Here is a 12,727-nt window from a genome sequence, read left to right on the forward strand (position 1 = left end):
TCTCAAGGCTGAAGTCTGCCCTGGTGGCTCAGATGGTAAAAAGTCTGCCTGCAAAGCGGGGGACTTGCATTCAGTCCCCTGGAGAAGATCCCCTGGAGAAGGAAATGGCAATCCACTCCAGTATTCTTGCCTGAAAAATCCCATGGATGGAGGAGCCTGGCAGGCTACAGTGCATGGGGTTGCAAAGAGTTGGACACGACTGAGCGACTAACACTTTAAAGGCTAAAGAAAGACCAATGTGCAGAAATTATAGTTGGGCATCTTTCAGCTTAATTTCCTAGAAGATTTGTGCCAATAGAGACCACTGTGTTCACCAGGACATGTGATTCAGACTTTTCTCAAACTGTAGACTAACTCTGCTCAGTGTGGCTCGCTAAGTTGTGAGGAAAGGGTTTTGTGTGTACAAGGCAATGCCATTGGCTGTATGCCATCTTTCTCTTTGGAGAGCTATTCACTTCTGTGTGGGTATATGTGTTTGTGGAGTATGTGAGAGTGGTGTTTCATTTTATTACATATTTTTAAAAACTGAAGTGTAACTGACAACATTATACTACTTTCAGGTGTACAGCACAATGATTCAATATTTGTATATATTGTGAAATGATCACAGTATGCTATTCACTTTTGCATTGATGCAAATGGGTCTTTATAAGAATTTTGCCTAACTTAGGCATATGAAGCACTTCCCAGGTGGTTCAGTAGTAAAGAATCCATCTGCCAAACAGGAGATAGGTTTGATCCCTGGGTCAGGAAGATCCCCTGGAGGAGGGAATGGCAACCCATCCCAGTATTCTTGCCTGGACAATCCCATAGACAGAGGAGCCTGGAAGGCTACAGTCCATGGGGTCACAAAGAGTGGGACACGACTGAGCGACTAAACAGCAACAAAGGCATATGAACTCTGGAGGATAGGGAAGTTTGTAAAGTCAGATTCCTTCCAGATCAGGCAGGTAACAAACGTGTGAAGTGAGCCAGGTGTAAAACAGAAAGGCTCGGATAAAGCCTACTGTGAACTAGAGAATAAATGCCCCATCGAAAGGCGGCAGCTGTTCTTCCAGCTGAGTGTTGTCTTGTATGAATGTTAGATCTTTTAAGAGACCCCAGAAATCCTGAGTGGATATGTATGTGTGACTATTAAAGTGTTGGCCAATCAGAACCTGTCTTCAAGCCACATTCATCCAGTTGGCCAGTCACTTTCCACTGCACAGGATGGCCTACGGAGCACTTGAGAATCTGGTATACATACAGTGAGCATAAAACAAAGAACAAGCTGATAGCTACCGGTCTCAAAAGTCTGGAAAAGTTGCATCCTGTGTTATGACCTACATTTTCTGTAACAACTGTTCTTCAGTGAGGCTGGTGTCCGTCACCTCTGGGATAGTGTACAATTAAAGTTCCCAGTTTAAACCAGTAGATCCTAAAGGAAATAAGTCCTGAATATTCATTGGAAGGACTGATGCTGAAGCTCCAATACTTTGGCCACCTGATGCAAAGAGCTAACTAATTGGAAAAGACCTTGATGCTGGGCAAGATTGAAGACAGGAATAGAAGGGGACGACAGAGGATGAGATGGTTGGATGGCATCACCGATTCAGTGGACGTGAGTATGAGCAAGTTCCAGGAGTTGGTGATGGACAGGGAAGCCTGGTGTGCTGCAGACCATTGGGTCACAAAATGACTGAGCGACTGAACTGAACTGAAACTTCCCAGGACTATCAGAGAAGTGAATGTGAGTATATCACATGACAACACCACCAGCTCCCCCACCAAGACACATTCTGCAACAATGTAAAGTTGCTGAGGCTGGCTGTAGCTACCCCCACTCTAACCCCAACATCAAGTTTTCAATGTGTGTCTCCAATCTGCCTTCATGGCTCAGCTTGGTGACAGCTACTTCTTGAGTCCTCTTCTTACAGATAAACCAGTAGTTCTCAGCTTCATGTTGATAGCAGAACGCGTGGTCAGTTGCAAGTTCGTGTCTAGCTTTTTGCGACCCTCATAGCCTGAAGCCCACCAGGCTCCTGTCCATGGGATTTTTCAGGCAAGAATACTGGAGTGGGTTGCCTTTCTCTCCAAGGGATCTTCTCAATCCAGGGATAGAACCTGCATTTCCTGTGTCTCCTGCATTGCAGATGGATTCTTTACCGCTGAGCCGTCAGGGAAGCCCAGATAGGCAAGAAAATGGTCCCCAAAGAAGTCCTTGTCCTGCAACCCAGGAATATGTTACATTACTTGGGAAAGACTTGACCTTACTAACCAGCTGACTCTAATATATGGAGATTATCCTAGATTATCCAGGTGGGCCTAACATAATCACAAGAGTCTTTAAATGTGGTTGAGCGAGGCAGTAAAGCCTAATCAGTGTGATACGAGAAATGCTTGGCTGGCTTTGAAGATGGAAGGAACTCGAAAGCCTCTAGAAGCTGGAAAAGGTAAGAAAGCCATTTCTCCTCTAGAGCCCCCAGTAAGGAATGCAAATCAGCCAATAATTTAGTCAGAGAAATTTCTGACTTCTGCACTGTAGACCTATAAGGTAATAAGTTTGGGTTGTTTGAGCCACTAAGTTTGTGGTAGATTGTTATAGCAACAATAGGAAACTAAGAGAGCTGTGTGTGATACGAACTTTTAAAATCTACTCGGCCACTTTCCGATATGCAATACAGTATTATTCCTGGAGGAGGAAATGGCAACCCACTCCAGTATTCTTGCCTGGAGAATCCCATGGACAGAGGAGCCTGGCGGGCTACAGTCCATGGGGTCACAAAGAGCTGGACACGACTGAGCAACTAACACTAATACAGTATGATTAACTATGTTGTATATTACATGCCCATGACTTGCCTTTTTTTTTTTTCTGACTTGCTTACTTTTTAACTGGAAGTTTATGTCTTTTGACCCCCATTTTGCCACCACTGCCGCCTCTTTGTCCCTGCCCCTCTACCTCTGGCAGCCACCAGTCTGTCCCCTGCATCTATGAGCTTGTTTTCCTGTTTTTAGATTGCACCTCTAAGTGAGACTACATGATAATTTATCTTTCTTTGCCTGACTTATGTCACTGAGCATAATGCCCTCAATTTCCGTCCTTGTTGCAAATGGCACTACTTCATTTTTTTTTAATGACTGAATGATATTCCATTGTGTGTGTGCATGTATCTCGTGTCTATGCTTTCATTCATCAGTGGACACTTAGGTTGTTTCCATGTGTGGGTTACTGTTAAACAGTGCTGCAGTGGACATGGGAGTGCAGCATCAGAATTTTAAAAAAGCTTTCTAGATGATAATGTTGTGCAGCCAAAGTTGAAGCCCGCTGAGGAGTAGGTTCTATGAGTGGCTGTGTTCTGAGGTAAGGGCAAGTGTTAGTTGCTCAGTCGTGTCTGACTTTGTGACCCCATGGACTATAGCCCACAAGGCTCCTCTGTCCATGGGGATTCTCCAGGCAAGAAAACTGGAGTGCATTGCCATTCCCTTTTCCAGGGGATCTTCCCAACCCAGGATTGAACCCAGGTTCCTGTATTGCAGGTAGATTCTTTACCATCTGAGCCACCAGGGAAGCCCTAACTGATGGGATGTTATTCTCATCAGTGACTATAGCTTAGCTCTGAGATGCAAGCAGCAACTGTTACTTGGTACCTGGACTGTGGTCTCCCACCTTGTCTAGGAAAAACACCTTGTGGTTTGCCTCTATTCACATTCACAATACTCTGATATCATGTGTGGGTCCCCTCCCCTTCCCCCCCCACCACCATACTTGACAGTTCCCCAACTCTGACACCAACTCTCATACAATTCAATTCAAACCTGACACTGTCTTTCTGGGGTTAGTGCAGACCACACAAGACTGTCCCCCGACTCTGCTTCAGATCCTGTCTCCACATTGCAAGCCCAGGTTGTTACCTGTGCTTCTGATCAACTAATGGGCTTCCCCGATGGCTCAGCAGGAAACACAGGAGACGCAGTTTCAGTCTCTGGATTGGGAAGATCCCCTGGAGGGGAAATAGCCACCCGCTCCAGTATTCTTGCCTGGAAAACCCCATGGACAAAGGAGCCTGGCAGGCTATAGCCCAAAGGGTCACAAAGAGTTGGACATGACTAAGCACGCAGGCATGGCAGTCTAATCAACTGGCTGTACACTGAGGTTCTTATGACCCTCTCCTCAGGTTTGATCATTGGTTAGAGTGCCTCACAGAACTCGGGAAAACAGTTTGCTTAGATAACCAGTTTATTATCAAAGAATACTACTCAGAACAGCCGGATAGAAACACTACAGAGGGCAAGGTTTGTGGGAAGGGGTGTGGGGCTCCACGCCCTCTCTGGGCAGCCTCCCTCCTTGTATCTGTGTGTTCACCCACCTAAAGGCACTCAGAGCCCTGTGCTCATGGGAGTTTTTGGAGTCCTCATGTTGGAGGCACCAGCGATTACTAACCCTCCATTCCCCAGTGGATGGGAGTGGGGCTGGGGGTGGAAGTTCCTAGCTTCTGTCATATCAAGGCTTTATTACCGGCCCAGGTTGTTGGAGTCTTTAATCAACAGAAATGAGTAGGAGGCCTGACAAGAATGGCAGGCAAGTCTTAACTGGAATTTGTGTTGCAGCAGGAGGGAGCGAGGACAAGTAACAGGTGCCTGGCTCACTCTCCAACAGGGCAAGCTGGTCTCTTGAAGAGGGTGAAGGTTGGGGCTGATTGTGGGTCAAGCTGGAGGGTGGCTTAGGTGGTCTGCCTACCCCTTGGTGGCGCTGTGTGCAGGAATCATGCCCAGTTCCCTGCTTCTGTTCCTGGCTCATCAGAAGCAGAGGTTGGGTTCTGGTCTTTTTGTATCTTGTTAATAATTTGCCCCAGCTGCACATGCAGGCAGTTATTTTTAGTTCCTTATAGTTTCTTTGTATTCTGTTGCTCCAGGAGATGTGTGTCCAGGTACAAGCACTGCAGTTAAGGATCCTGGGTCCCCCCAACCTGCCTCAGCCTGATCTTTCTGATGTCTAGCTCTCATCCAGGCACCTACCAAGAGTCACCCCTTAGAATGAAAACTTATCCTATCATCCAGGAAATGGTAGAAGTTTTAGGAACTCTATGGCAAGTACCAATGGCAACTCTCTATGGCAGGTCAGAGACCAATATGAGTCTGTGTGTTTTCAGTCCTGTCTTAACTCTTTGAGGTCCCATGAACTGTAGCCCACCAGGCTCCTCTGTCCTTGGAATTTTCCAGTAAGAATACTGGAGTGGCTTGCTATTTTCTTCTCCAGGGAATCTCCCCAACCCAGGGTTCAAACTCGAATCTGTAGAGTCTCCTGCATTGGCAGGCGGATTCTTTATTACTGCACTACTTGGAAAGAGACTTATATTAGTATTTCACACACCTGTACACTGGTGCACACCTCAGCTCTTTGCCCTTTGAGTGGGGGACAGTAGGGTGAGGTCAGCTGCGCTAAGGGGTGATTTCCTCCATGGAGCACAGTGGCCACTCTTTCCACTGTAACTGGGCCTCAGCGAGCCTCCTATGGACTGCTTAATAAAATCCAAAGACTTGAGTAAGTCATAGGTAGTCCAGTTTTCTCTTGTGGGTTGGCTTGCCATTTGGTTTTTTATAAATTTGTCCACAAGTAATGGTCAACAAGAAGTAGAATTCTTTAAAAAAAAAAAGATTTGTTTTTGGCTGTGCTGGGTCTCTGTTGGTGCATTTGGGCTACTCTCTAATGGCAGGTGTGCGGGCCTCTCATTGCAGTGGCTCGGCTTGTGGAGCATGGGCTTAGCTGCCATGCAGCATGTGGAATCTTCCCAGATCTGGGATCCACCCTGTGTCTCCTGCATTTGCAGGAACCACTGGACTACCAGGGAAATCTGAAAGTAGAATTCTTTTTGTTACATTTATTTTTAATTGAAGTCTAATTGCATTACAGTATTGCGTTAGTTTCTGCCAAACATCATCATGAATCAGTCATAGGTACACATATGTCCTTGAATCTCCCTCCCTCTTCCCTCCCCATCCCACCTTGCTAAGAAGTAGAATTCTTAAGTTGGGATTTTCCTTTTTATACTTAATAGGCTTTTTGTTTGTTTGTTTTGAGAGGCTGCTCTGTGGCAACCCACTCCAGTACTTTTGCCTGGAAAGTCCCATGGATGGAGGAGCCTGGTAGGCTACAGTCCATAGGGTCGAAAAGAGTCGGACACGACTGGGCTACTTCACTTTCACTTTCTGTGCCAGACACCATGCTCTTGGTAAGGATCCGTGGAGGAAAGACACACAAACCCTGTTGTTACAAGCCTCACTAACACCTGGATGAATTCTGGAACCCTGGATGAATTCTGGAACCCAGGCCCTGCCTCCCGCTCCCCCATGTACTTAAAGAGTAAAGAATGTACAGAAGACGGCCAGGTGTTTGGTTAGTCCTCTTAGATCCTTATTAGGACGGACAGGAAAGAGTCAAGTCTCGATAAACGCGGCCCCCTTAAAATGACTGAAGGTGTGGCCAACTGTTTTTTTTCTGGCTCCGGTCTGAGCTGGTTCCTATACGTCCCAGCAGATGGCGCGAGAAATCACAGTTAAGTTCTGGGGTGGCTACAAAATTTCCTTGGAAGAGGCAGATAGATCTCTTTCAAGGACTTGTTCTACCCAAATCACATTTCCTGCTTTTTTTCTCTCGTGTCTGAGGACAGACTCCTCCATTGCCTATTTTTCTCTCTCTACCCAATACTCTAACCACTCTGCTCTTTCATCATTTTTTTTTCCCTTCCTATGGACACAGACTGATTTTTCTCCAGTCAAGGAGGTCTGCAGTGGTGGAGCACTGCATACAGGGAGGAACCCCTTTGCCCAGCAACCCTGATTTTAGGAACAATGGTTGAAAGTGGAGCAATGGGATAATTCTAACAGCTTAAAGCTAGGAAACATATAAGAAATAAAACTTGTAACAATACTCACCTGGGCATGTCACATTTTCTGCCAGATGTCCTTTCTATTATAGTAGTAAATTACTAGATAAGAAAAAGATTGGTTTAAAAAAATCAAATTTGATTGAAATAATGGTTTGGATATTTTTTAATGTAAACCTGTCTGTAGTGGGTTGAACAGTGGCTCCCCGGAAGAAACATCCAAGCCTTAACCCCTGGAACCTACACACGTGACTTTATTCAGAAAAGGGTCTCTGCAGATGTAATTAAGAATCTGGACATGAGATCATCCTGGATTGGGGCCATTCTAAATCCTATGACAAGGCCTTAGAATAGATGGGGAAACAGACCGAGAGAGGGGAGACACACAGGACTGAGGGCCGTGTGAGAACAGAGGCAGTTTGGAGAAATGTATCTACAAGTCAAGGACTATAAACAGCCACCAGAAGTGAAGAAAGAGGCCTAAAGCCATTTCCCTCAGCCTCCAGGAGGAACCAGCTGTGCCAGCACCTTGACTGAGCACGTCTGGTTCATAGTTGGAGAGGACAAACTTCTGTAGCTTTAAGCCACCTAGTTGTGATAATTTGTTTTGGCAGCCTCAGTAAATGAACGTTGTTGTTGTTTAGTCACTAAGTTGTGTCTGACTCTTTTCGACCCTATAAACTGTAGCCTGCCAGGCTCCTCTGTCCATGGGATTTTCCAGGCAAGAAGTACTGGAGTGGGAAGCCATTCCCTTCTCCAGAGGATCATCCCGACCCAGGGATCAAACCTGGGTCTTCCACAGTGGCAGGCTGCTGCTTTCCTGCTGAGCCACCAGTAAATGAATACAGTGGTCTAACAGGGTTTTATCCCAGCCACTCTTCAGAACCAGAGATTGTTTGGTCTCTGGGCCATGTGTTACCCACAGATGTGTTTAGTTTAGCCTTCACAGGACATTTTATGTGAAATGGATTTCTTTGGAAAATGTAGAAACTCTGGCAATGCTATGCTCACATTGACCTTTGGCTAGAAGTGGTATCTGTCCCTTTTAGATCAGTCATATTTGTTGCCATCCCACTGCGCTCTATCTCTCCCTCATGTATTTATGCTACACATCTGATCTTGCAGGGATGTGACATTGTAGCTCTTATATATGCGTCAGGCTTGGTGTGTTTAAAAGATCCAGTCCTCTCTTTTAGAAGAAGAGGAAAGAAGCCCTTGATTTTGCAGTCAGTGATTATGGAAGGTTTTTATAAAGCAACACAATGTAAAAGGTGGTTCTGAAATCTGGTTACTCAATAAAACTACCTGGAGACCGTTTTCCATATGCAGATTGTGGACTGAATCCCAGACCACCTACATCAGAATCATGGCTATGTGTAAGATGATAGAGTAGGACAGGAGTAGAGACCAGGAATCTGCATTTTTCAAAGCTCTCAGGTGATTCTTACAGTATGAATTTCCTATCCCACTGGAGATCTTTGAAGCTTGTTTTTTGAAAAGGCTTTTCAATAAAATTGGAATGATTTGCAACATTTTGCAGAACTAAGGGTTTGAACTGTGTTAAATTCGTTATATTTAAGTATCTACAAGTGAAGAGTGGCCAAACAAGGTAATTCCTTTTAATAAGAGCAGAGAAATAACTAATTAATGTTAGTGATAAATTTTATTTATCTAGACAGTATATTCATAAAACCTTTTTTCTCTGTTTTGATGGTGAGTGGGAACAAGCTGAGATCCCTACTGAACTGCTGATCGGGCCTGCACAATACCATATTCCAGGGATAATACTGGTTAAGTTGAGATGTAATCTACAATTCTGAAACAACTATTTCTAGCAATAAGGTCTATATCTCTACCAGTCTCCTGGGGATGCTAGTAGACCCCCCTGAAGGAATGAATAAGGAAATGGGAGGGTATTTAAATAAAGTTGTTATCACAATTTTGATCAAGGAAATTTACATAACTTTGGCAGTTCTTCAAACATTGCATACAAATTCAATTGACAAATACCTTGTTAAATGATTCTTTCATTCAATAAACATTTATTGAGTGTCTACTATGTGCCAGGTACTGTTCTAGTTCCTGTTCTCATGAACCTTATATGTCTGATGAAAAACAAGCATAGGTTCATTAATACGTGGCAGGTGCTTTTCACAGGAAGCATGCTTACTATATGGATTATATTAACTTTTTTTTTTACATTTAAAAGTTTTATCTTTAGATATTTTTATTGACATATAATTGACTTACAATATTGTATTAGTTTCAGGTGTACAATATAGTGATTTGCTGTCCTTTTACATTACAAAATGATCACCATAATAAGTTTAGTTACCATCTATTACTTTCAGTTCAGTTCAGTTGCTCAGTCATGTCTGACTTGCGACCCCATGGACTTCAGCACGCCAGGCTTCCCTGTCCATCACCAACTCCTGGAGCCTACTCAAACTCTTGTCCATCACCTTGGTGATGCCATTCAACCATCACATCCTCTGTCGTCCCCTTCTCCTACCACTTTCAATCTTTCCCAGCATCAGGGTCTTTTCCAATGAGTCAGTTCTTTACATCAGGTGGCCAAGGTATTGGAGTTCAGCTTCAGCATCAGTCCTTCCAACGGATATTCAGGACTAATTTCCTTTAGGATGGACTGATTGGATCTCCTCGTAGTCCAAGGGACTCTTAAGAATCTTCTCCAACACCACAGTTCAAGAGCATCAATTCTTTGGCACTCAGCTTTCTTTATAGTCCAACTCTCACATCCATACATAACTGCTGGAAAAACCATAGCTTTGACTAGATGGACCTTTGTTGGCAAAGTAATCTGCTTTTGAATATGCTGTCTAGGTTGGTCATAACTTTTCTTCCAAGGAGCAAGCGTCTTTTAATTTCATGGCTGCAGTCATCATCTGCAGTGATTTTGGAGCCCAAGAAATAAAGTCTCTCACTGTTTCCATTGTTTCCCCATCTATTTGCCATGAAGTGATGAGACCAGATGCCATGATCTTAGTTTTCTGAATGTTGCGTTTTAAGCCAACTTTTTCACTCTCCTCTTTCACTTTCATCAAGAGGCTCTTTAGTTCTTCTTCACTTTCTGCCATAAAGGTAGTGTCATCTGCATATCTGAGGTTATTGATATTTCTCCTGGCAGTCTTGATTCCAGTTTGTGCTTCATCTAGCCCAGTGTTTCTCATGATGTATTCTGAATATAAGTTAAATAAGCAGGGTGACAATATACAGCCTTGACGTACTCCTTTGCCTATTTGGAACCAGTCTATTACCATACAAAATTATTGAAATATTAATAAACATATTCCCTGTGTTGTACATTATATCCCCATTACTTATTTATTCTATAATTGGACGTTTATGTGTCTTAATCCACCAATTTTGTCCTTCACCATGCTATCCCCCCTCTGGTGACCATATTTGTTCTTTGTATGAGTCTGTTCTTGTCATGTTTATCAGCTTTAGTTTTTAGATTTTGCGTATAAGTGAAATCTTACAGTATTTGTTCTTTTTTTTAAATTTAAAAAAAATTTCTTGACCATACCACATGGCAAGTGGACTCTTAGTTCCCTGAGCAGGATTGAACCCATGCCCCCTGCACTGGAGATGTGGTGTCCAAACCACTTGACCACCAGGGAAGTACCAGTATTTGTCCTGAAACCACTGCTTTAAGTATGATTGACTATTGGTTATTTTTAGATACCTTTCAGTAAGTTGAAGACTATTTCTAGTTTCCAGATGTTTTCAAAACTAATAAATATTGAATTTTATAAAATTCTTTTCTTATATCTGAAAGTGAAAAGTATTAGCCACTCAGTCATGTCCGACTCTTTGCGAACCTATGCAATATAGCATACCAGGCTCCTCTGTCCCGTGGGATTCTCCAGGCAAGAATACTGGAGTGGGCTGCCATGCCCTTCTCCGTGTATTAATTTAATTTTAAAGGCACCTATGTCAACATGTCCAGCAGAAAACCCAACTTGACCTCTCACTGAAAATTAAAAAAAGCTTCACAAAATCATGAAGTACAATTTTCAAGTTTAATTTCTGTCAGCCATTTTATAACTTAGAATGCACAAGTATTGTACAGATTTCTCTCTAAAGACTTTATATTTTTAATGCCATTGTAAATGGATCCTGTGTAGAAATGGGAAGGATTCTCTCTCCTGTACTAAGCGGTATTTCTTCATCTTCTAAAATAGTGCTGCTGGGGGCCAGGTCAGGCCTTTCAGAAGCTCATCAGCTTCTGCCTGGAATGCCCTCAGGTGGCACCAACTTCTCTGCATCAACTTTGCCCTTATAAACCCACTCTCCCCTCACAAGCAAAGCCATGGCTGCAGCCTGGAGCGCTCCTCACCCTTATCAGATTTACCTGGGCTTCTCAGTCTCCTCTTTACTGAGGTTCTGCTGGGACCTATATTAGACGGAGGACCAGAGGTCACCATGCAGGCACACAGGAACAGGGATAGAAACTGTGATCTTTAATATCTTCTCTCAGCATCTATCAAGCACCAGCTAAATACCAGACACCATTCTGGGGCAGTAGGATATATAATCAAGACCCTTGCATTTTGATAAGTCACCAAATTGGGTTAGGTTGTCAAAGACAACGGCTTTGGGAGGTGAGGGTGGCGAGAAGTGAAGCTGGGCTGGCCTCTCTTATTGCCTGGCTCTCTAGGGCATTGCTGATACAGAGCTGCCAGCTTAGGAAAATTGAAAGGAAAGATGACAGAGCAGTTTAGCTTTTCAGAAACTGTTTCTGCCCTTTTTCTGGTGAAAAAAGAGCTCCCCTAGCCAGGAATTAAGATCTTATTTGTCCATAGTTGCAAAACATAATTGTTAAAGAAAACTAACATTTATTTATGGCCCACTATGTGGGGGGTTCCATACAAATATGTAATTTTTAAGAAGCAGCCTTTTGGAGGTATAATTGACAAGCCACAAGCTGCACATGTTTAAATCATACAATTTAATCTTTTATAACTTGTATATGCCCATGAAACCATCACCAAAATCAAGATAATGACCGTAGCCATCACCCTCAAAATTATTTTTCTGTCTCTTTGTAATACCTTGGTCTTATTTCTTCCCACCCTGTCTTCAACTAACCAAAGATCTGTTTTTTGTCACTATTGATTAATTTACATTTTCTGGAATTTTATATTAACAGAATCATATAGTATATACTCTTTATTTGACTTTGACTCAGCATAATTCAAGATTCAATATATTGTGTGTGTCAATAGTTAATTCACTTTCATTGCTGAGGAGTATTCCATTGCTTGGATACACCACAAGTTGTTTATATCCTTTCATCTCTTGTTTACGTCATTTACAGTTTTAACGGTTAAAAATAAACCTGCTATGTTTTTGAATGGACACATGCTGTCATCTCTCTTGGATAAATGCCTGAGAGTGGAATGGCCTGTGTCCTCTGGTCAGTGAATATTTCACTTTCTAAGAAACTACTAAACTTTTGCTCCAAATGCTCCATGTCTTTGCCAACACTTAAGTTTGGTCAGTCTTTTTTATTTCAGACACTGTTAGTAGGTATGTAGGGGTAATAGCTAATGTTGGTGAGGATCTGGTGAGTGTCTGTCTACTGTGTGTGTATCTTCTTTGGTGAAGTATCTCTTTACATCTTTGGCCTGTTCAAAAAATTAAATTATTTTCTTATTATTCAGTTTTGAGAGTTCTTTAAGTATTCCATACTTCTGTCTTTTCTCGGATAAGAGATTTGCAAATTTTCTGTCTGTACCTTATCTTTTCATTTTCTTAACAGTATCTTTTAAAGAGCATAGATTCTTTATTTTGATGAAGTCCAATTTATCAATTTACTCTTTTGTGGATTGTGT

This window comes from Ovis canadensis, chromosome 12 (genome assembly GCF_042477335.2).
Source record: "Ovis canadensis isolate MfBH-ARS-UI-01 breed Bighorn chromosome 12, ARS-UI_OviCan_v2, whole genome shotgun sequence".
Lineage (NCBI taxonomy): Eukaryota > Metazoa > Chordata > Mammalia > Artiodactyla > Bovidae > Ovis > Ovis canadensis.